This window comes from Mytilus californianus, unplaced genomic scaffold, assembly GCF_021869535.1.
Source record: "Mytilus californianus isolate M0D057914Y unplaced genomic scaffold, xbMytCali1.0.p SCAF_6, whole genome shotgun sequence".
Lineage (NCBI taxonomy): Eukaryota > Metazoa > Mollusca > Bivalvia > Mytilida > Mytilidae > Mytilus > Mytilus californianus.
Window position 1 is genome coordinate 12,779,407 of NW_026262712.1, and position 26,182 is coordinate 12,805,588.

At 31.4% G+C, this 26,182-nt stretch overlaps 1 long non-coding RNA gene across 1 annotated transcript; it reads left to right on the plus strand.

Annotated features, from left to right (window-relative positions):
* Positions 1-26,182, plus strand: LOC127705089 (uncharacterized). The gene is made up of 3 exons (XR_007983643.1): positions 1-119; positions 7,030-7,197; positions 25,976-26,182. It is a non-coding gene; the product is annotated as an uncharacterized LOC127705089 (long non-coding RNA).

Here is a 26,182-nt window from a genome sequence, read left to right on the forward strand (position 1 = left end):
GATTCACGTTTAAAAATTCAGTCGAATAAAGGTTGAAACAAACCTAATTCTGATTGAAATGGAAGTAGAAGTTGTGTTTTGTTTGTGTGTTTTACTGCATTGCATACTACTGGCATCGTGTGAGTATTCTATTATACTGTAATATTTTCGCAAGCTAAATATATAGAAATTTAAACACACATAATTGTAGAATAAACGATGGTTTATAGTTGATCGTTATCAATAGTTATAAATTTTAATATTACGTAATAGAACTCGACATTTTATTGAATTTACCAAAAAGGTCTAATATATATCTAAATTTGACGACAACGATAATGACATACAAATAAAGAATCAACGCAGGAACACAATCAATTATTTAAATATTTATAAAGTAGCTCAGCATTCAAATACACGATGCAAAACTGCGTCATTAGTTTGTATCGGTTGTTTTGATCTAGTTTATTATGCGTTATATAGATATAAGAAGATTTGTTTTAATTTGTCTTTAAACTTAATTTGTCTTTAAACTTAACACAATTATACGGCTGCTGAACCACGCAACATTCCCAATGTGTGTTTCCGTTTTTGTTACGTTTTTCATTCAGTCCGTTTGCATGTTTCGTTCCTTTTGGCTGCGTTTATATCGTGTTTTATTCCATTCATAAACGAAATCGACTAATTAAAAGCATGTTGTGCTGTTAACATGTTGCATTTACCATTTAACGAATGAACGTTCACAGCATGTGCAACGATAGTATTATAATTATAAAACGAAAGATGATTCATTTTGTTTCACATACAGTTTTTTCTTTCGTCTTCTATAATCACAACATCAAGCGATTGTGTTCTTAAAAAAACCCTCAAACACTGGCGACCATCATAATGTTGTACATGCATTTAGATACGAAAGCAAAAATGCGAAGCGGTAACATTATGTACGAAATAGTTGTCTCTAACCTATTAGAATGTCTATTACCAATACATTCTGTGCAACTGTGTTGTTATAAGTCAATTTACAACCACCGGGTCAATGCCACTGCTAAAGGTATCACCAGTCCAGTAGTCTGAACTTAAGTGGTGACATACAGTATCATGGTCATACTTATAAATGTGCATTTACTGTTTAAAACAACTTTTTTCTCGAAATACAATCATGTAGCATATTTACCTGACGACATCGGGATATTGGTATTAAGTCAAATCTTAACAAGAATTTGTGATATATACGAGAAATCAAAAATGGATAAAAATGTAAACATTGTCAACTGTTAAAACTTCAACTAAATATTTATTTGGGTAAGTTGATGCAAGCATACCAAATGTATTATGTCTTATACTTTTAGAGGTTTATAATGTTTAACAACCATATAATATCAATGTGTAAACACGTTTTTTCAGAGCTTTGGAAATTAAGTAGTGTGTGCATTTTTCGAGTAGGTTTAATGAATTAATTAATTAACAAATCTATTTCACTGTGGGTTAGCATTCATTAGCTATCGTTATCCCATAGACCTACAACTGTTGGTTCTATTGATAATTCATAGTCGTCATTGAAGGTGACCCCCAAGGGTGACTGGGGAATAGAAGTATGGTCACCATTGGTCTTCCTCCGACCGGCAGTAAAACCCGTGCTAAAGTGGGGCGTCCGTTTTGGCTGTGCGGGATGTACAAATTTGCAGCCACGTCCGGTCAGAATGGGGACGTTAAATCCGATGCCTCGTGTAAAGAGAGTGCCACGTTCTTTGCACGTTAAGAACCCTTGCAACAACTCTTTGAGGGGTCCGTAGGTGACCTGTTGCAAGGCTAAATTTTTGTTCCTATCCAATATACCCTCGTTTCCCGTGGTAGTCTAAATTTCTCCGACATTAATCCCTTAATCTATTACAGAACCTACCTATTGTATTTATTGTGAACTTGTTCTCGTCCTGAATATGCATGAAATATTTGCCACTGGACGTTAAGCAACCAACAATCAATCAATCAATCATTGAAGGTGGAGCAGGAATTTTGTAATAATTAATTCTTTTGGTGTGTCATATAGGTATGCAAGAGTTACATTCCTTTGTACTATGTTCTATTCCAAAAATTCAATGCGTTGATTACCTACCTTAAACAGAGTCATAATTTCATCTTTAAATAAAGTTATTTTATTGAATCTTTTAAAAATCGTTGCAAAATCTATAAATGTACTAGATCTTATTATTTTTTATTGGTTTATTAAAGACATTTATGTATATCTATAATTTTCCTGATTTGTTTTGAAATAATTACAATTTATATATACCAACATAAAGAATTATTTTATTATCTTATAAGTATTATGTTGATACTTCAAAATATACCGACCGTGCAAGACCGTCATGGGTGTGCAAGGTCGTTCAGATCTACCCTCATCGTCATTAACTTCCTTAGTGTAATGAGGCAAATTATTCTGAAATTACATATATAGTTTATTCGTCCAAGTGTCAAGTAATCGTTAAATTGTTCTCCTAAAAAGCCGTGTTCTGGTAATAATTAAAAAAAAAGTTGTATATGTACTTTAAATTTGAGGTACAATATGCAGGTTAATAACACATGTTTCATTCGGCCGTCAATAATACACTGTTTCAAGTTGTGGTATGCATCAAATAATCTCCAACAGCATTGATCCTGCTTCTTGTAAAAGCATTTGTTGCTTTCATATGGTGTATACAATTATATCAGAACTCAAAGGAGGCAGACAATTATCTACATTACTCAATCCATAAAGACAAATACACGAAAGAAGTGTAACCCCCCCCCCCCCCCCCCCCCCCCCCCCCCCAACACACACACATACGCACCAACACAAAAACAGAACACTATATCAACCACTTTAATCCTGAACTTCAAACGTATGCAAACTGCTTAAGTGAAAAATTATAATTGAATTTTTAACTATTTTGAAAAAGACTATAAATGAAAACATAATTATATTATCTCCCCATAATGATAGATTGTTGGGAAAACTAACCAAAATTATCTTACATTAATCACAAAGAGGGGCTACCAAACAATATTTATTGATAGCTCAATTAACGTTAACACATTTTTTCCACTAAAAATGATTGAAAGTTTATTTAAATATAAGGACTTTGTTAGCTAAATCTACTAATTTTATTGGATATTATGAATTTTTATGACAATAGATAAACATGCTATACTAGGATTGTCTACATTATAAATGAACCACCTTATCTTTATTTGACAAAACCTTTCGAAATGCTAGGTGCTCAATGCTCGCAAACTTCGTTCTTAATTTTGTATTTTAGCTATCTATTCGAACGTCACTAATGAGTGTAAAGTACACGAAACGCGCATTTTGCGTACAATGTTTTACTACTAGTACATAATACGAGTTTATTATATTATCAGATGAATATATTTTGCACCAGTTCACCAAATGTGGTCACTATCTCTACACACACATATAGAATAATTGTTTTATGAACAATTTGAGGTTCGACAAAAGAATTATTCGTTAGATAGACAAAAATTATGTCCGCAGTGAAAGATGGTGCTCAGAAATGCTATGGAAATGTTAACTTGCGTAGTGGTATTAACCATTTGTGGAATATAAAACAAACTCTGGGTACTTTTAAATCTCGATCTTTCTCTGAAATTAGTTCTATCAAAACATTTAATTTTTTAACCCTAATTACCACCATTTATCATATGAAATTAAAAATCAATGCTTTTTAACATAACATTGGTAGCACACGCTGTAAATGAATTAATTTTGGAAAAAATACAATATTTTTTGTAAATATTGAAAAAAAAGGTTAAACATGCTACAAAGAGTAACACATGATCAGTATGCTGGAGTATCTTAATGGCAAAATAGTTGAACTGTTGAACTGTGCGCCTCCCCTTGCCAACCTGTTATTTTGTTCACATGGGTCGGAGTTCAGACATTTGTCAAAAACAAAAAGATCAAAGAAGCCATATCATTTAATTTCACATTCAAATATATTGATGCTATTCTTTCCAATGACAATTTTTCTGAAGGGGTTAGCTTAATATATCCTCCAGAGCTAGAAACAACATACACAGCTTCTTCTGTCTTATTTTCAGACTGATACCTCGAACATGACATACGCGGTCATCTCAGAACCAGAATCTTTGACAAACGAAACGATTTTAATTTTGAAATTGTCAATTTCCCCGAAGTTAGTACCAATATACCAACTTCCCTTGCATATAGGATATACATGTTCTAACTAATTCAGTATTCAAGAGCTTGCAACTGCTACTAAGACTTTGAAGAACGTCACCAGAGTCCAAGCCCAATGTTGCTGAGACAGGGGTATGTCAAAGAACTCTCGTCCTTTTTCGTAAAAAGTTCATCGGAATATACCAAGACCTAGTTGATAAATATTCCGTATCAACTTCACAACTAATACACGACGGTCTTGAAGTATAGATTCTAGACACTGACGTTTTTTATCATCTTAATAACGTGTTATAATATTATTTTATTTGTCTTTGTGACTGTTTAGTTTATTGTTAGTAATATTCATTCACGTGGCTCGGTATTTATACATCCTGTCATTGAGTTCTTATAAAACTTTGTATTTGTCATTTCTGCTAATGTGCTCTGTATATATGCCTTTTTGTGTTTCTTTGTTGACATGTGTTTTGTTTTTATATTGATCAGGATTATAACACAATGTTGACTGTTTTATCCCTATTTTTGACATTTTTACCTATTTCGTGTGTTTGTTTTGTTCGCACATCATTGTCAATTTAATGGAATTTAATGCGACTGTCATACCAGTAAGAGGTTCAGCTAGCTTAACCATGTTTAACCCACCTCTTTCTACATACGAACATGTCTGTACCAAGCCAGGAATATGATAGTTGTTATCCTTTCGTTTGATATGTCTGAATGTTTGATTTTGCCATTTCATTAGGGACTTTTCGTTTTGAATTTTCCTCAGAGTTCTATGTTTTACTTTTGGCTACTGAATTTAATTTCAAAACCAGTCGTGTAAGAGTTTACTTCGTTTTGAATAACAACAATTGTACCAAACCTGTTTTACCGTTAACTCTAGGCTGGTCTGCTCCACATTAAGTTGTATTATAACAAATAGTTAAATGTTTTTGTTTCGCAGTATACACATACCTGTTTATAAAGAGTGCATGAATTATAAAACAAATATGTTATATTTGTCCCTTAAAAATCGGAACTCTATTGATAGCAAGGTAACCCATTTAAAAACAAACAGTTTCAATTCATTATACTTTATGACTTATTGTTATATGATAATTTTTTTATTCTTTTCTTTTATTTTTGTCATTATGCTTTATCTATGTGCCTATTGGTGTTTCTTTGTTACAATGACTTGGTCATGTTAGTACTGTACTTATACATCCCGTCATTTTTCTATGATAATGTTTGTATTCTTGTCTTTCATATTTGCTGGTGTTCTTTGTATGCCTTTTTTTCTTTCTTTGTTACCTATGACTTGGCTTTGAAACAAAAGCATCGCGTCATTGTGTTATTTTGCCATGGTAAATGTATGTTTTGGTAGTGATTAAGATGATAACACAATGTTGACTGCTGTACCCCTATATGTTACATGCATACCTAATGTGTCTGTTTGTTTTGGTCACCCATCGTTGTCAATATAATGTAGTTTTATGCGTTTGTTTTACAAGTGAAAGGTTTTAGATAGCTATAAAACCAGGTTTAATGCACCATTTTCTACATAAGAAAATGCCTATACCAAGTCAGGAATATGACAGTTGTTATCCGTTCATTTGATGGTTTGAGATTTTGATTTTGCCATTTGATAAGGAACTTTCCGTTTAGAAATTATAGTTCAGTATTTTTGTGATATTACTGTTAACGTGCATCGTACATGAATACACGTAATTGACATTTTTTGCATAAAAAAGAGAGTTGTCTCATTGGCACTCATACCACATCTTCTTATATCTATTAATAGAACGGCATGAGCGCTGAAACAAATGCCATATATATAAGAAGAAGTGGTATGAGCGCCAAAGGGACAACTCTCCATCAAAGTCACAGTTTTTAAAAGTAAACCAAACAATAGCTGTTGAAAGCCGTACGGTGACCTAATGTTGTTAATTTCTATGTCAGTTGGTCTCTTGTGGAGAATTGACTCATTGGCAATCATACCACATCTTCCTTTATATATTAGATTTGTGTATATATACTTAGCACTGCTTCTTTTGTTTAGAAATACTGAATTATAGCATATGGGTTACTAGGGGGAAAAGTGAATTTTTCCTTCATGTGGAAACATTAAACGATATAATAGGTTAACATTCAATGATATAATTACTTTTCATAAATACTTTGTTTTTGTAAAATGTGTTTCAATGATGCCAATAGTTCTCCATATATCCCTATTTATTTGGAGTGGCTATTCAATAATTCTACAAGTCAACTTAAGATAAAACTACTTCTAATCGAAGAAACGTTATCCTTATGATTATAACAACTGCCATAGTGTTGTATTAGTGAATCAGTAATACGTATCTGAACATAAATATATTGTTTGAATCCCAACTGTAAGGTAGCTGGGCTGTCTAAATGATATACAATAGAGTTTTCCTAAATTCTGCAAAAAACGTATGGGTCAATGTACTTTCAAATTTCAATATTGATATGGGGTGGTCATGGACCTTGTTATTTCGTTTAAAAATATTGAATAATAGTATATGGGTTATAAAGCGGAAATGTTTTCCCTTATTGTAGAAACATTAAACGATGTAATAGGTTAATTTTCAGTGACATATTTGCTTTGAAAAATATTTTCAAAATATCAAATAAAAATAGAGGGTTACAGACCATATCTTCTAGAAAAATACTGTTTAAATGCATGCATATTAGTCGGTCGTAAATATTAAGATTTTTAACTATTTAAATAATATAAAGTGATCGCGAGTATATACAAATGCCGGATATTGTCATGGTTAAACACCATTTAGTGTTTTGTGTTATTGATTTTAATGAAAAAATTGAGTTCTCATCGTTTCAGTTTTTTGTTTCAGCTTATCAAGGCACTTGTATTCAAACCCCACGTCAATTATGGAATTTGATATTGGTACACGCAATGTTACTGTACTGGTAGAGCAAAGAAGTCACGTGTATGCGATGGAATATGATTTCAAACACAGATTCATCTATTTTCCAAGACATAGTAGAAAAGATATCGTTCGGTATGTAAACAATAAGCATTGTAGAAGTAAATATGACCCATCCTCGAGAATCTAAGTTAAAGAACGTGTCAGATATTTAAACCATTAGATAACTGGATGCAAAGTAATACTAAATAAATTCAAAGAAAAGATTAAAGCGAATTTAATTAAACATTTATTTTGGCAAATTATTACAATTTCATATGAAAAAACAATAATAGACGTTAAAGGTAATTCAATCAATGTTCAGCTCCAACAAAAAAAAAAAAAAAAAAAAACAACGGCCAAACAGTAAACAAAGCACATTGATTGATACTAAACAAAATTCAAAACTATTTAGTCAAAGGGCTCATTTAAAGCCATGTTTCACCTTATACAAAGAAAAAAATGAAAACAATATTAATGACATGAATGGTCAGAAATCAGAAAATATCGTTGACATGAATGGTCAGATATTTCTAACAAAGATATGAATATCCCGACATGAATGGTCAAATATAAAAAAAAATACTATTGACATGAATGGTCAGATCTTTCTGTACCGCAAGCACATATACACAAAATTGGTACAGAATAAGATTGCTCCTTCTGTTTAACAGTACTAAGATGAGACTAAACATCCATTTGTGTAACAATGGTCCAATATAGCTCCACTGGAAGGAATGAAAGAAAAGAAGTCCACGAGAGGACATGTTGTGGAGCTATACTATTGAAGATGAACTTCATGTCCTTTTAAATACCCATTATAGACAAACCATGATACATTAAGCTAAACATTTTAACTTATAAATATCAAATAGCGAAAAATTCATATTTTTATTTAATAACGACAATGTTGCTGCAATTAAATCAGATACCTCGTGTAGGGAAAATGTCTCTTTCTCTGCGCATTAAAATCTTTGTATAGCACTTCACTCTTTCATGGTGCCATAAGTTGTATTTTTTAATGCAACATTTTTTTTTTTTATATTTCCACACATTTTATTTAAAACGGCATCGTATTACATAACGGAGATTGAAGTAGTTTCTTATTGATGTCATAAAAAAATTGGTCTTTACTCGCTCTTATTTGTTTTTTACATGAAAATCCCAACTAATGTTATTTCCAGATTCCTGAATAGCTGTAAAAATGTAGGCCCAATCCTAAATTCCCGGTATGATAACAGATTAATTTGTAGAACCTATCTACAGAATATGAATGGTCAAGATGACGTCGTTCAAATAATGCATGAAATATTTGGCACTGGACGTTATGACTCTTGATCGTGTGACTTTAGTGATGCTGGAAACCTAAAATTAAAAAAAACCTGATAACCCGTTTGTGATTTGAAGAGCTTTTAAAGTATTAGAACTGTTGACAAAAGGGAAGTCAATTCTGATAAAGCTCGCCGTGCAATATTCAGATTAATATAAAAGGCATCATCGGCGTTTATAAATACAAAATACTTTATACTTTATATAGTACACGATTAATTCAACTCTAGAGCTATTTGTATGTTCGCTCTAAATGAGTATGAAATACTTGCAACTGGACAATAAGCAATTTTAGTCAAAAGTTAATTCATATTTAGAGATTAAATTTGCAATTATGATAATCATTAAAAACCGGCATTTAACTAACTAATTCTAGTAAATGACAACTTCATCACCTGTGTTCCCATCATAAAATTGCCGTTAACGTTATCGATTTCATTTAGGACATGCACAGTTTGCTGATAAATGGGTGTCAAAATGTATTGAGCAAAAACTCAAAGACCAGTTTCAACAAGAATACTTTGCATTTGTTGCAGAATCACCTAAAACTTTATTGTATCGTATTTTTAAAAATAACTTCCAATTTGAAAAATATTTTTCTGTTTTACCTTACAAATTCATTTATACAGTATTCAAATAAAGATGTGGTAGTCAAAACTTGCCGATTGAGTCTGGAAGGTGGCAGGGTTTACCGAGAGAAGACAGAATATGCCGTCTCTGTGACTCAAACGACATTGGTGACGAGTACCATTATATTATGAATTGTGGCTCTTTTAAGTTTGAAAGAAAGAAATGTTTACCTACATACTGTTGGTCAAACCCTAATATCTATAAATTTGATCAACTGGTTAATTCATCTAATATTGTAATATTAGAAAAACTATGTAAATTTATCAAAGTTATAAATGTGAAAGTCAGTCCTCCAAGTTTATTTCATTGTATTGTTCACACATGCTTGTAATAATTGTACTTTAGAGTTATATTTATGTATGTTCTCTATAACTATGTAATTGTAGTTTTATGAGAAATAAAGTATTCGTATTCGTATTCGTCACAGAGAATCAATGCTTACATAAATAGAGTAAAATAGCGTAAATACATGTATTAGCGCTAAAAGACGTGAGACTTTTTGACGTTAAATAGTGGACACGTTTCGGCGAATAACAAATATCGTACACGTTTTGGGAATAATGAATATTACAGACACGTTTGGGGAGAATAGACACGTTTGGGGGAATCGGACACGTTTGGGAGTGTTACATATATATTAATGAAAATTCCTTTAAATAACCAGTCACGCAACAATTCATGCTAAGGGTTAAATGGATGTTCATATTAATACGGATTCAATGAGGTCGAATTGTTCACTTGCAAGTGAATTATTCAGCATCAATGTTTCTTGGCTTAATTAAACAAAACTGAACCACATTAGCTGCTAAAAGCGAATTATTATTTCACCAGTTCACTTTTATTATTGATTGAACAATAACAAATCGTACTTAAGATTTTTGTATGAATCTCGTAGCTAGTGCCCCTTAAAGAGTTTTCATTAGTATGCAATCAATGTGCCTTGATTTTACATTATATTTCGCAGAATTTCATTTTATTTTGTTTTTATACATATTTTAAGCTCTGGTGCATTAATCTATTTTTGTATGCATTATAATAGGAAAAAAACAGTTCTGTGTTTTTCTAAATTTCAATTTGAACACAGCAAAATCGACATAGTGTTTGCACATATGATGCGATACATGATGATTTACTAGGGAGGTAAATAGTAGCAGCCACCAATATGCACATCTTTGATTCTGCGCTAAGTATAGATATATCGATTTATCACGGTGTTGTTTACAAGACAAAAGAAGCACGTTTTATTTTAATAAGTATTTAACTCTGCAAATCCTTATGGGTTTGTTTAGTGCCTACACCTTCTTTCATTCATCTTTTTAAGATCTTTGTCTTGACATACTTAAACTTTTATTGAATAAGATAGTCAATTAACTTCAGTTAAAACTTTTTTTTGTTAATAACATTTCCAAACTCACCTTTATTAAGGACGTTCACATTGTTCACGTTCAGAAATGCAGATGTGAACGCGACATAGGCATTAAGTATTCACAGTAACGCCTAAACATTCAACCAATATACGTAATATTGTCTGAATTTACGATTGATTGCATATTATTAACATGTTATTGCTGGTGCCATCGGGCTGTTGAATAAAATCGAGTAATTGCAAGGCCACTTGAAAGATAATCGAGATTTATTACAAGAGCTTTTCTCCGAAATCATGAAACAGCGTTTACGGTTGTTATTTTGCTTTAAAGAAAAGTGTATATAATTTTGTTTACATAAGAGTTTCAATACTGATATAAATTACTGATATTCGACAGATTTATACTCAATTCACAATAGCATGACGTTCATTTTTTGGAAAGAAATAAAAATAGTTATTATCTAGATAAAGACTGTGTTTACATGATGAATTGAAGCTATTCAACAGGGACAATGTTAATGTTTGCTGTTGTTGTACATTCTAAAAGTTGAGAGATAAACACTAAAAAGGAACCAATCAATTCATTCTGCAAAGCAGCCCAGTTGTGTCTCCTATGGTATACAATGTATCAATGAGGCCACACAATAGGCTTTCCAAAATGTACATTTAAGAACACTTACAATGCAATTTTCTTCAGAGTTTTCATTTCTGAGAAACAGTTCCTGTACACATATTTAATTAGTGCTGATGTAAGAAAGTCGTCTTAGACATCAGTAATAAATCTTCAGTATAAGTTTCATCATAGTCCTGATGCAAACTTGAAAGCACTTACGATGAACCTCTCCATGTAACTATATTTTCAAGTGGGGTAGTTCCTTGACAATAGTTGCTTGGCACTGACTTTCTAATTTGTCCAAGACATTACTTATACAAATATGATTTTCATAAAAAAAAAAACTTTTGGAAGAAATGTTCGCGTAACAGCGCTAACAAGACCAGACAGATGATTTAAACTTTATTAATACTAAATTTAAGACCGAAAATTACAGGTATTCATTCATGTATAGACATGTATTACTGGGTGTCCTCGACAATTAAAACAATCTAAGTCTGAAAGCTTTTTATCTGATGGGCAAAACATACTTGTGTTAAAAAGAACCATATGTGTTTTGTATGTAAATATCACTCGTTTAGGGCAGTGAATACGTGTAATTAATCAACAAAATCGAAAACTGCGGTTAAAGATACCTGAACATATATTATTAATTCGGTTAAATGTTCTAACCCAGACACCACACATTATACAAATTACAAATGTTTGCTATCTTTATTAGAGCACTTTCAATCCTGTCTTCGTTCAACATTATCAAATGTATTCTCTCCAACGTTTCATAATTATTCCTCATTCTTCACTTATGCATATATTACGAAAAGTCCCTGGCAGATTGTCGGTTTAGAAAGCCTCAACTGTCATATATTACGAAACGTTATGCTAAAGCTAAATATGTTAAGACAGCGTGATGATGGATTGAGTCATCAAAATGCTAACTCTAAATTGCAACATGCTAAGTTGAGTATGCGTTATGTTCACTTCCAATGACAATGGCTTTAGCTATAGTAGTATAATAGTAAGTCACTATGCTATGTTTATGTTTAGAAAATGATTTTATTTACATAAAATCCCACTATTACAAACTCAATACCAATTTTATATTCTTGCACGTGTCTACAATAAAACTAATTTGCTCTATTTTTCGAAATGTACCTGTGACAATATAAACGTCATAAACGTCATAAAAATACGTCACTTTTGTGGCGTTGTTAATTCGTGTGTGATATCAGGGGGTAGTGTCGTAAATTCATGATAATTGTCCGTTGTTATTCTGTGGTTTACATGTTGAAATGTACTACTATATTATTCATTTATATATTTCTCTGTCCTGAGTTTTCATGTGTTTATTTGTACTGTATTCGTGTCACGTATTGTTGCCGTTTAAGCGGAATTTTTAACATTGCACGATAAGCAATAGGTTTGACTAGTCATAAAACCAGGTTCAACTCTTCATCTTTTTTTAAATGTTCTGTACTAAGTCAGGAATATTGCAGTTGTCATCAAATAGTCCGTTTCTATGCATGTTGGCGGTTTATTTTTGATGCAGTTTAGTGTTTCTGCTGTTATAGTTTATGTGTGTCCTACGGCTTTGGCTTGTGACCCGGATCTGTTTTCGCTTAATCGATTTATGATTATTGAACAGTGGTATACTATTATTGCCTTCATTCGTAGAAGAACAAGACGATTATAAGCCAAGAAAATTTGAAGAGTGGATGCAGTTGGTTGTCACATTTAGATTCTTCTGTGTGTCAACTTAAATAGTTATAAGTTATCAAAGATGTAAAGCTTAAACATTCGTTCACAAGGCACGTGTGAAATATACAAAAACTTTTTGAATGAATTAATAATTGACTGCATAATTGAAACTCTAATTCAAGCGTGTTTAACTTCAATACAAGTTAAAAATAGGCCAAACAGAAGACCAATGCCGAATGAAAATTGTAATACACAAAACAGGTCTTATCAAAAAGATATCAAAAGGGTAGTTAACTAATTCATTCGGAAAGCGGAAAGCGTTTGTTTATTCCACGTGTGATTTGTGAACGAATTTGTAAGTTTGATATCTTTAATAGCTTGAATTAGGGTTGATGGCATACATCCTTAGTTTACATGCAGTTAACAAATTTCATAATAGATGATATACCATAAGGAGAATAAAAGTACAAGACACAATATACATATGTTTATATCATGCAGTGCGTGCGGCGACTCTCCTCAATGACAGAGACTTTTGTAATGAAGGACATGCCCAGAGATCTATGTCATTCATTTCAAAATGGTATTTTTTATTTCTTGTAAAATACTTGTCTGAAGCATCATTGGGGCAATTGTAATCAGATGTGAACATAATTTAATTAGTGACTCTAAAAAATGGTGTTATCTTTATTTTAATTTAATCAATTATATTTAAATTAGTTCGACCCATGTCTGGGCTAAAGTTTTAGTCTGTTTACACAGAGGTGATTGGCAATATTTTGTGTATTTAAACAACAATGTTGACATAACATAGCTCAGCAAATCGGAGGACTTACCTTGTTTTTATTGAATACCTTATCTTCAGAAAATTCCGTACAAACAATGGTACATTACCGGCTTATCTACATGTTCGACGAAAGAATTGTCCATTATTTTAACATAGAGTCTGTCTGCAGAAAAAAAAAGGTCTTCAGAAAAACTGTGAAGCTGTTTATTCGCGTAGTGGTATTAACCATTTGTGGATTCAAAAAAATTCTAAAGAACTTCTGGATAATTTTAAATCTCGATCTTTCTCTGAAAAATTGAAATAAAATAAAATACTGAACTCCGAGGACAATTCAATCGTAAAGTCGCTAATCAAATGGCAAAATCAAATGACAAAACACATCAAACGAATTGACAACAACTGTCATATTCCTGACTTGGAACTGAAATTAGTTTATCAAAATTCTAGATTTGTCAACCCTGTTTACCTCCATTTGCCATGTGCAATTGAAAACTCGTCTTAAAGAAATAATTCACAAGGCTTTTCAACATAAAGATGTATCAAACGATATAAATTTATTACTTTTGGATTCCAAACGTCATATTTTGTTCATACTGAACAAAAAAGGTAAAACATTCTTCACAGAGGAGCAACTGATCAATATGCTAGAGTTTCTCATTGACAACATATTTGTTAAATTCGTTGGTAGACTTTTTCAACAAATTGGCGGCATTCCTATGAAAACGAACTGTGTACCTCTACTTGCCGACCACTTCTTATTGTCAGATAAGATGGAGCTCCTTCTGACACTTAAAAAAAAAACAAAAAGATTCAAGAGCCCAGATCATTTAATTTCACATTCATATATATTGATGATGTTTTTCCATTAACAATCAAATTTTAAGTGATTGCCTTTTATTTATATATCATCAAGAACTAGAAATTAAAGAAACACCAGACACGGCTTCCTCTGTCTCATTTTTAGACTTATACTTTTAATTTGACATTAACGATCATCTCAGTACAAGAATCTATGGCAAACGAGACGATTTTTATTTTGAAATTATCAATTTCCCCCACATTAATAGCAATATACCAACTTCGCCTGCATATGGGATATACATTTCCCAACTCATTCGGTATTCCAGAGCTTGCAGTTGCTACTCAGACTTAATAACACGTCACCATTGTCTCAGCAGAAAGTTGATGAACCAGGCGAATGTCAAAGAACGTGTCGTCTTTTTTCTAAGAAAGTTCATCGGAACATTATAAGATCTTGTTGATAAATATTCCGTATCAACTTCACAAATAATACACGATTTTTCCTTATCTGCATAATATCGTCTATTCTAGAAGATCCGGTACAAAGTAAATTTGCTGGTTGGTCCTTTTTATAGACTTCACTCAAGGTCACTACCGGTTGAATTTTTTCAAGGTAATATGTTACCTTACATTTTGCAAACGACCTTATGGCTTCATCACGTACAAATCTGAAGAAATAATCAATTTATCTTAAAATAAAGCAGTCCAGAGGCAATGACACCTATTATATTGATTGATAGATTGATAAACTGATGGCTGACCTAATATTTAAAGTAAGGACCGAAGGACCTCAAATAAAAAGACTAGATTGATACGGATTACATTTTTTTGAGTTACAAAAACAAAACGACCATTTTTGATGGTAAAGGCTGAGCAAAGGTGATATAACTGTGCAATATCATGTACCCAACATCTAAGCGACATCTTTCGAAACAAAATTTAAACGCAAAACATAAAAGTGGCGGAAGAAGAAAAAAAAATAAATGAAAAAATAATTGTTCAGAGAACAATCAAAGATCTTTCCAAAATTGTCTAAATAATTGATTAGACCCTACTCCTGGTTTACTTAAAGTTACTTTTGGCGTCCAATCATAAGTTTCTTATAAGATAATTGCTGACTTCCGGTTCTGAAAATATCACTTTCGGTCTCAAATGGTGGCTGTATTTACAATGATTCCACAAATACATGGTTTAGATATATACTTATTCCTCTAAAATAGGAGATATTGGCTACTTCTGGGTAAGAATATTTCCCTTCCGATGTCCAATGATAGCTTTATTCACACTGATTTAAAAAAAAAATGGATTTGTATATACCTACGCCTGTAATAAGGAAATAATTTGCTATTTCTGTTTTTAAGAATGTCAATTCCGGTCTAAAACGATAGGTTTATGCATGTCCATTTGAAAAATATATGGTTTCTAGGTAATTTTTTATAAAACAAATACATACAATGCTTTATTCAAGGTCACTTCCGGTTGACATTTTTCAAGGTCATATGTCATACAACATTTTGAAAAAGATCTCATGGCTTTATCGTGCATCAATATAAAGAAATAATCAATTTACCTTAAAATAAAACATGTCAGGGGCAGTAATTCATATAAAATTTCACTGGATTGTTTTAGACCAAATTTATCATATCTTCATCACAATGTAACACACATTTGGCACTAGTTATATATATATAACGTAAAAAATATCGGAGAAAATACAAAAAACATAATCCAGAACCTGACCTTGACCTTTGACTTTGACCTCATTTTCTGAATTACGGTTTACGAATTACAAAAACTTTACGACAAATTTCTTTGATATAGGTAAATAACTCATATGAAATTTCAACGGATCGCTTCGATTCAAATCAGCCAAAAATCCTTAGGACGCAACAAACAAATATAAAGAAAGAATTTTGTCGTTATCTTTCTTGGTTACGGATGAGATAAACTAACTAGAAAAAACAGTGTTTGGGGAGATAACTCTTATAATACAAAGTTTGCGCATTTACGAGATAGGTTTTTAATGCACAATAAGTGTTCGATATAATATCCAAAATATCTAAGCGACATCGTGCAAAACAAATTTTTACCGCAAGAAAAGGGTTTAGAAGAAAAAAAATAACATATAAGTTAAGACCTAGGGGCCTCACATAAAAATATAAAAACGTATTCTAGGGTTATACGGTTAACGGTTTATGAGTTAACAAAACATACTGACAAATTTATTTAATAAAGGCAGATAACTCCTATAAAATTCCATTGAATCACTTTAGTCCAAATAAGACAAAAATTACTGAAGAAGTAACGAACAATTCAGATAAAGAATTTTGTCGATATCTTTTTGAATTACGCAGGAGATGCACACACTTAATAAACAGTGAATAGGGAGATAATTCTTACACAGAAAATTGTTTGGCTGAGAATGGATGAAAATAAAAAGCGCATAAACTGTATGATTCTATATAAGAAATATCTTCACATATCACATCAAAGAAATTTTGAAAAGAAGCTAGTTTCTTCATACTGATACTATGAATAAATGGTTTCGATGTGCTCTTAAGTGAACTAAAAGAGATACTGTGCTACTGCCGGTCTCATATGATAGCTTCTTTAACACTGATTTTAAAAAAAATATTTAGTTTCTATATACTTTGGCTTCTTCCGGTTTCTCAAGGTGTCTTCCCGTAGTCATTTTTCAAGGTCATATGTCACCTATCTTTTTGTAAAAGGTCATATGGCTTCATTATGAACCAAGTTGAAGTAATAATCAATTATCCTTATAATTAGACATTTCAGGGGCACTAGCTACTATAAGATGCCATTATATTGTTTCAGACCAAATGTAACATATATTCATTACAATATGTTGCACTAATTCTTTAATATGTATCTTTAAAAATGTTGCAGAAAATGCCAAAAAAAGGAAAGTCAAAATTGAGAATGTGACCTTGCCCTTTGATCTTGACCTCTTTTTCTAAGTTGGGACCTATGGACTTCAAATAAAATTTCTAGGGTTATACGATTAACGGTTTATGAGTTAAAAAAAACATACCGACAAATTATTTGATGAAGGTTGATAACTCCTATAAAATATCATCTAATCACTTCGATAAAAATTAGTCAAACATTTTTGAGGATGTAACGAACAAATTCGAAAAAGAATTTTGTCGATTTCGTTTTTTTGTTACTAAGGAGATACGCACACTTGATAAATAGTGAACAGGGAGATAACTCTTACAAAGAAAATTGTTCGGCTTAGAATGGATAAAAATAAAAAGCGCATAAACTGTATGATATTATTTATGAAATGTCTTAGCGACATATTGCGAAAGAAAAATTTTACACTATAACAAAATTTGGCGGAAGAATAAAAATTTAATAATTAAAAACCAACTGTTCAGAGACCAATTGAAGGTCTGTCCACATCAATTTTCAAAGATATTGAAAAAAAATCTAGTTCTGGTTTACTCAATGTTAAAATTGGCATCCAATCATAAGTTTCTTTATACTGATAGGATAAATAATTGGTTTCTTTATACATTTGAGTGAAATAAGGGAAATAATATTCTACCCCCGGTGGAGGAAATGTCACTTCCTGTCTCATATGAAAGCTTGTTTCACACTGATTCCAAGAATATATAGTTTCTATATACTTTTGTAGAACAGGAAATAATTTACCACTTCCGGTTTATCGAAAGTCAGTTATAGTCTTGAGTGAAAAGTTAATGTATCTATATTACTAAATATATGGATTCCGAGTACTTTTATATGAAAAAAGTGCAAAAAATAGATACTTCCAGTTTTGTCAAGGTCACTTCCGGTTGTCGTTTTTCAAGGTCATATGTCACCTTACCTTTTGTTAAAGGTCATATGGCCTTATAATGAACCAAGTTGAAGTTATAATCAAATAACCTTATATTAAGACATTTCATATGCACTAACTCCTATAAGATGCCATTAAATTGAATCAAAACAAATGTAACATATCTTCATTACAGTTAAGCAAACATTTTGCACTTGTTCTTTTATACATATCTTTTAAAGTGTTTGAGAAAATGCAAAAATAAGCATAATTCAAAATTTAGAACTTGATCTTGATCTTTGACCTTGACCTCGTTTCTAAGTTAGGACCTAGGAACCTCAAATAATAAGGTTCCAGTGTTATACGGTTAACGGTTTAAGAGTTAAAAGAACATACCGACAAATTTATTTCGTAAAGGTAGATAACACCTATAAAATTTCATCGAATCGCTTCGATCCAAATTAGCGTAAAATCTCTGAGGATGTCATGAACAATTTGTAAAAAGAATTTTGTCGATATATTTTTTTGTGACGAAGGAGATGCACGAATTTTATAAACAGTGAATAGGGAGATAACTCTTACAAAGAAAATTGTTCAGCTAAGCAGGGTGAAATTTAAAAGCGCTATGAAAAATATCTAAGCGACACATTGCGAAAAAAAACATCTATCGCAAGAACAAAATTTGGCAGAAGAAAAAAAATAATTAAAAACAAATTGTTCAGAGAACAATTGAAGGTTTTTCGACATCAATTTTCAAATGTCATCTAATCATCAGTTTCTATATACTTTTGCCTGTAAATCAGGAGATAATTAACCACTTCCGGTTTATTGAATGTCACTTTTAGTCTTAAGTGATAAGTAAATGTATTAAAATTACAAAATATATGGATTTTGAGTATTTTTCAATGGAAAAAGTGCAAACAAGGCTACTTCCGGTTTCCTCAAAGTCACTTCCAGTTGTCATTTTCAAGGTCAACTTCAATTTTCAAAGTGATTGAAAAGAAGCTTAGTTCCTTACCGTTTACCTGTTTACTCAAAGTTAAAATTAACATCCAATTATAAGTTTCTTTATACTGATTCGATAAGTGGTTTCTATTTACTTTTGAGTGAAATAAGGAAGATACATAGCTACTTCCGGTGAAGTAAATGTCACTTCCGGTCTCATATGATAGCTTCTTTCACACTGATTCCAAAAATATATAGTTTCTATATACTTTTGCCTGTAAACCAGAAGATAATTGGCCACTTTCGGCTTATCGAAAGTCACTTCTAGTCTTTAGTGATACGTTCATGTATCTAAATTACAAAGTATATGGATTCCGAGTACATTTTCATTAAAAAAGTGCAAAAAAAAGCTCACTTCCGGTTTTCATTTTTCAAGGTCATATGTCACCCAACCTTTTGTTAAAGGTCATATGGCTTTATAACGAACCAAGTTGAAGTAATAATCAATTAACCTTATAATTAGACATTTCAGGGGCACTAACTCCTATAAGATGCCATTAGATTGTATCAGAACAAATGTAACATATCTTTTTTACCATAAAGCAATCATTTTGCACTTGTTCTTTTATAAATATCTATTAAATTGTTGGAGAAAATGCAAAAACAAGGAAAAGTCTCAATTCAGATATTGACCTTGACCTTTGACCTTGACTCAATTTGTAAGTTAGGACCTAGGGGCCTCAAATAAAAACATTCAAGTGTTATACGGTTAACGGTTGATGAATTAATAACACATACTATAAAATTTATTTCGTAAAGGTAGATAAATCATATAAAATGTCATTGTATCGCTTCGATTCAAATTACGAAAAATTTTCTGAAGATGTAACAAACAATTTGCAAAAAATTTGTCGATATCTTATTTTGTTACGAAGGAGATGCAAACATATGATAAACAGTGAATAGGGAGATAACTCTTACATAAAAAAATTGTTCGGCTTATCAGGGTGAAAATTAAAAGCTTATAAACTATACGATACAATATGAGAAATATCTAAGCGACATATTGCAAAACAAACATTTATCGCAATAACAAAATTTGGAGGAAGAAAAAAAACATAAAAGTAATAATTAAAAACCAATTGTTCAGGGAACAATTGAAGGTCTTTCCACATATATTTACAAAGTTATTGAGAAGAAGCTAGTTCCTGTTTACTCAAAGTTAAAATTGGCATCAAATCATAAGTTTCTTCATACTGATATGATAAATAAGTGGTTTCCATTTACTTTTGAGTGAAATAAGGAAGATAATTAGCTACTTCCGTTGAAGTAAATGTCACTTCAGGTCTCATATGATAGCTTTATTCACACTGATTCCAAAAATATATAGTTTATAAATACTTTTGCCTGTAAACTATGAGATAATTGGCCACTTCCGGTTTTTCGAATGTCACTTCTAGTCTTTAGTGATAAGTTAATGTATATAAATTACAAAACTTGGATTCCGAGTCCTTTTTCATGAAAAAAGTGCAAAAAAGGTTACTTACAGTTTTCTCAAGGTCACTTCCAGTTGTCATTGTTCAAGGTCATATGTCACCCAACCTTTTGTTAAAGGTCATATGGCTTTATAATGAACGAAGTTGAAGTAATAATCAATTAACCTTATAATTATTATAACATTTCAGGGGCACTAGCTCCTATAAGATGCCATTAGATGTTATCAAACCAAATGTAACATATCTTCATTACCATAAAGCAATCGTTTTGCACTTGTTCTTTTATACATATCTTTTAAAGTGTTGGAGAAAATGCAAAAATAGGGAAAAGTCACAATAAAGAACTTGACCTTGATCTTTGACCTTCACCTCATTATCTAAGTTAGGACATAGGAGCCTCAAATAAAAACATTCCAGGGTTATACGGTTAACCGTTCATTAGTTAAAAAAACATACCGACAAATTTATTGAGTAAAGGTCGATAACCTATATAAAATTTCATCGAATCGTTTTGATCCAAATTAGCCAAAAATTCCTGAGGATTTAACGAACAATTTGTTACAAGAATTTTGTCGATATATTTTTTTGTTACGAAGGAGATGCACACATTTGATAAACAGTGAATAGGGAGATAATTCTTACAAAGAAAATTGTTCGTCTTAGCAGGGTGAAATTTAAAAGCGCATAGACTACGATACAATATGAGAAATATCTAAGCGACATATTATGTAACACAAATATTAAAATTTGGCGGAAAAAAACATCAATTAAAAACCAATTGTTCAGAGAACAATTGAAGGTCTTTCCACAAGAAAGAAAATTTGAAAAGAAGCTAGTTACTTTATACTGATGCGATACATAAGTGGTTTATATATACTTTTGAGGGAAATAAGGGATATAATTTGCTACTTATTGTATAGTAAATGTCTCCTCCGGTCTCATATGATAGCTTCATTCACACTGATTTCAAAAATATATACTTTCTATATACTTTTGCCTTAAAATCAGGAGATAATTGGCCTTCCGGTTGATCGAAAGTCATTTCGAGTCTTAAGTAATAAGTTTATGTATTCCAAAAGCAAAATATATGAATTCCGAGTACTTTTTTACGAAAAAAGTGCACAATTGGCTACTTCCGGTTTTCTCAAGGTCACTTTCGGTTGTCATTTTTTAAGGTCATATGTCACCCAACCTTTTGTAAAAGGTCATATGGCTTTATAATGAACCAAGTTGAAGTAATAATCAATGAACTTTATAATCAAACATTTCAGGGACATTAACTCCTATAAGATGCCATTGGATTGTTTCAGACCAAATGTAACATATCTTCATTACAATAAAGTAAACATTTTGCACTTGTTCTTTTATATATACTTTAAAAGGTATTTGAGAAAATGCAAAAATAAGCAAAAGTCAAAATTGAGAACTTGACCTTGACCTTTGACCTTGACCTCATTTTCTAAGTTAGGACATAGGGACCTCAAATAAAAAGGTTCCAGGGTTAAACAGTTAAAGGTTTATGAGTTAAAAAAACATACCGACAAATTTATTTTGTAAAGTTAGTTAACTCCTATAAAATGTTATCGAATCGCTTCTATCCAAATTAGCCAAAAATTCCTGAGGATTTAACGAACAATTTGTTACAAGAATTTTGTCGATATATTTTTTTGTTACGAAGGAGATGCACACATTTGATAAACAGTGAATAGGGAGATAATTCTTACAAAGAAAATTGTTCGTCTTAGCAGGGTGAAATTTAAAAGCGCATAGACTACGATACAATATGAGAAATATCTAAGCGACATATTATGTAACACAAATATTAAAATTTGGCGGAAAAAAACATCAATTAAAAACCAATTGTTCAGAGATCAATTGAAGGTCTTTCCACAAGAAAGAAAATTTGAAAAGAAGCTAGTTACTTTATACTGATGCGATACATAAGTGGTTTATATATACTTTTGAGGGAAATAAGGGATATAATTTGCTACTTATTGTATAGTAAATGTCTCCTCCGGTCTCATATGATAGCTTCATTCACACTGATTTCAAAAATATATACTTTCTATATACTTTTGCCTTAAAACCAGGAGATAATTGGCCTTCCGGTTGATCGAAAGTCATTTCGAGTCTTAAGTAATAAGTTTATGTATTCCAAAAGCAAAATATATGAATTCCGAGTACTTTTTTACGAAAAAAGTGCACAATTGGCTACTTCCGGTTTTCTCAAGGTCACTTTCGGTTGTCATTTTTTAAGGTCATATGTCACCCAACCTTTGGTAAACGGTCATATGGCTTTATAATGAACCAAGTTGAAGTAATAATCAATGAACTTTATAATCAAACATTTCAGGGACATTAACTCCTATAAGATGCCCTTGGATTGTTTCAGACCAAATGTAACATATCTTCATTACAATAAAGTAAACATTTTGCACTTGTTCTTTTATATATACTTTAAAAGGTATTTGAGAAAATGCAAAAATAAGCAAAAGTCAAAATTGAGAACTTGACCTTGACCTTTGACCTTGACCTCATTTTCTAAGTTAGGACATAGGGACCTCAAATAAAAAGGTTCCAGGGTTAAACAGTTAAAGGTTTATGAGTTAAAAAAACATACCGACAAATTTATTTTGTAAAGTTAGTTAACTCCTATAAAATGTTATCGAATCGCTTCTATCCAAATTAGCCAAAAATTCCTGAGGATGTAACGAACAATTTAGAAAAAGAATTTTGTCGATATCTTTTTTTGTTACGAAGGAGATGCACACATGTGATAAACAGTGAATAGGGAGATAACTTTTACAAAGAAAATTGTTCGTCTTAGCAGTGTGACATTTACAAGCGCATAAACTGTACGATACAATATAAGAAATATCTAAGCGACCTATTGCAGAACAAAAATGTCAAAAGTTGGCGGGAAAAAAAATTAATAATAATAATCAGAACAAATGCAATAGGTCTTTCCACAAAAAAGTGGAAAGACCTAAAAATAATAATAATCAGAACAAATACAATAGGTCTTTCCACAGAAAAGTGGAAAGACCTAATAATAATCAGAACAAATACAATAGGTCTTTCCACAGAAAAGTGGAAAGACTTAATAATCAGAACAAATACAATAGGTCTTTCCACATAAAAGTGGAAAGACCTAACAATCAGAACAAATGCAATAGTTCTTTCCACATAAAAGTGGAAAGACCTAATTAAAAACCAATTCATTGAAAGTCTTTCCACATAATTTTTTTTAAATTATTGAAAAGAAGCTAGTTCCGGTTTGCTCAAAGTTAAAATTGAGACCCAATCATAAGTTTCTTTATACTGATGCGATACATAAAATATTTCTATATACTTTTGAGTGAAATAAGAGATATAATGTGCTACTTCCGGTGAAGTAAATGTCACTTCTGATCTCATTTTTCACACTGATTTCAAAAATATGTAGTTTTTATATACTGTTGCCTGTAAATCAGGAGATAATTGGCCACTTCCGGTTCATGGAAAGTCACTTCTAGTTTACAGTGATGAGAAAATGGAATTAAATGACAAAATATATGAATTCCGAGAACTTTTCTATGAAAAAAGTGCAAAAATGGCTACTTCCGGTTTCTCAAGGTCACTTCCGGTTGACATTTTTGAAGGTCATATGTCATGCAACCTTTTGTTAAAGGTCATATGGCTATATAATGACCCAAGTTGAAAAAAATAATCAATTAACCTTACAATTAGACATTTCAGGGGCACTAACTCCTATAAGATGTCATTAGATTGTTTCAAACCAAATGTTATATATCTACAGTACATTAAAGCAAACATTTTGCACTTGTTCTTATATATTTATCTTCCGGTTCCGGTTTATCGAAAGTCACTTTTAGTCTATAGTGAAAATGAAATGTATTAAAATTGCAAAATATATGGATTCCGAGTACTTTTGCATGAAAAAAAGTGCGAAAAGGCTACTTCCGATTTCTCAAGGTCACTTCCGGTTGTCATTTTTCAAGGTCATATGTCACCTAACCTTTTTGTAAAAGGTCATATGGCTTTATAAGAAGCCATGTTGGAGTTAAAACAAACATGTTGCGCTTGTGCTTTTATATATATATTTAAAAGTGTTGGAGAAAATGCCCAAAAAGGAAAAGTCAAAATTGAGAACTTGACCTTTGACCTTGACTTCATTTTCTAAATAAGGACCTAAGGGCCTCAAATAAAAACATTCCATGTCTATACGGTTAATAGTTTATGAGTTAAAATACATACCGGCAAATTTATTTTGTAAAGGTAGATACCTCGTAAAAAATTTCATCGAATCGCTTCGATCCAAATTAAATAACAATTCCTGCGGATGTAACGAACAATTTAGAAAAAGACTTGTCGATATCTTTTTTTGTTACGAATGAGATGCACACATTTGATAAACAGTGAATAGGGAGATAACTCTTACAAAGAAAATTGTTTGGCTTAGAATTGGTGAAAATAAAAATCGCAGATACTACATATTAAGAAATATCTTAGCGACATATTGCGAAACAAAAATTTTATGGGAGAACAAAATTTGGCGGAAGAAAAAATAAATAATAATAATCAGAACAAATACAATAGGTTTTTCCACAGAAAAGTGGAAAGACCTAATAATACTAATAATCAGAACAAATACAATTGGTCTTTCCATATAAAAGTGGAAAGACCTAATAATCAGAAGAAATACAGTAGGTCTTTCCACAGAAAAGTGGAAAGACCTAATAATCAGAACAAAAATAAGAGGTCTTTCGGCAGAAAAGTACAAATGCCTAATACAAAAAATACTACTATTTTTTTTTTTGTACAATTACTACTACTATTACAACTACTACTAATATAAATGATAATTATAATAATAAAAAGAACATGAAATTTTCTGAAAAAATGTGGAATTTTGCAATTAATTTTGTTTTTAGTCCTTGCAGATTCAAATAAAACGTTTTCCTAAAACATCATCAACTGTCAAACTTTGCCTTGAAATTTGACAACTTAAAATAAAAGTTTGAAATATTAGTTTGAAATGAAGTTTTACATACGTGGATTTTGAGAAAAAGCAAAACAATGGGAAATTAGGCTGTACAAGCTTATAATCTATCAATTTTACTAGTATGGAAACTATTTCGGTTACGATGTGCAGCCTACATTTATATGTTGATAAATATATGTTTAAACAATCGTTCAAACCAGTGGCACAAACTCAAGGTAATTGTTTAAAAAAACACAGATTCATCATTGTATGTCTTTACACTATGCCACTATCATGATGTAACACATTCAGTATAGTGTGTGCGAGCAACATGAACAAGACAGTGGATAGTTTTTAGTATTAAATACAAGACCGGTATAATCAGTGAATCTATGTAATGTAAATAACATTTAATCATTTATATAGATTTGCATATCCGTCAAAGAGTAGAACATTACAGACAGTTGTCCAGACTGGTTTATATCCATCAGGAATAGCTGTTGAAACAACCACTGATCATATCTACTGGGTTAGTGAGGTTATAAACAGACTCTCAAGATGCAATCTAGACGGAAGCAATGTGACTGTGTTATCAAGTCCAAGTAATCCTTTTGTGATATGACTTGATCTTAC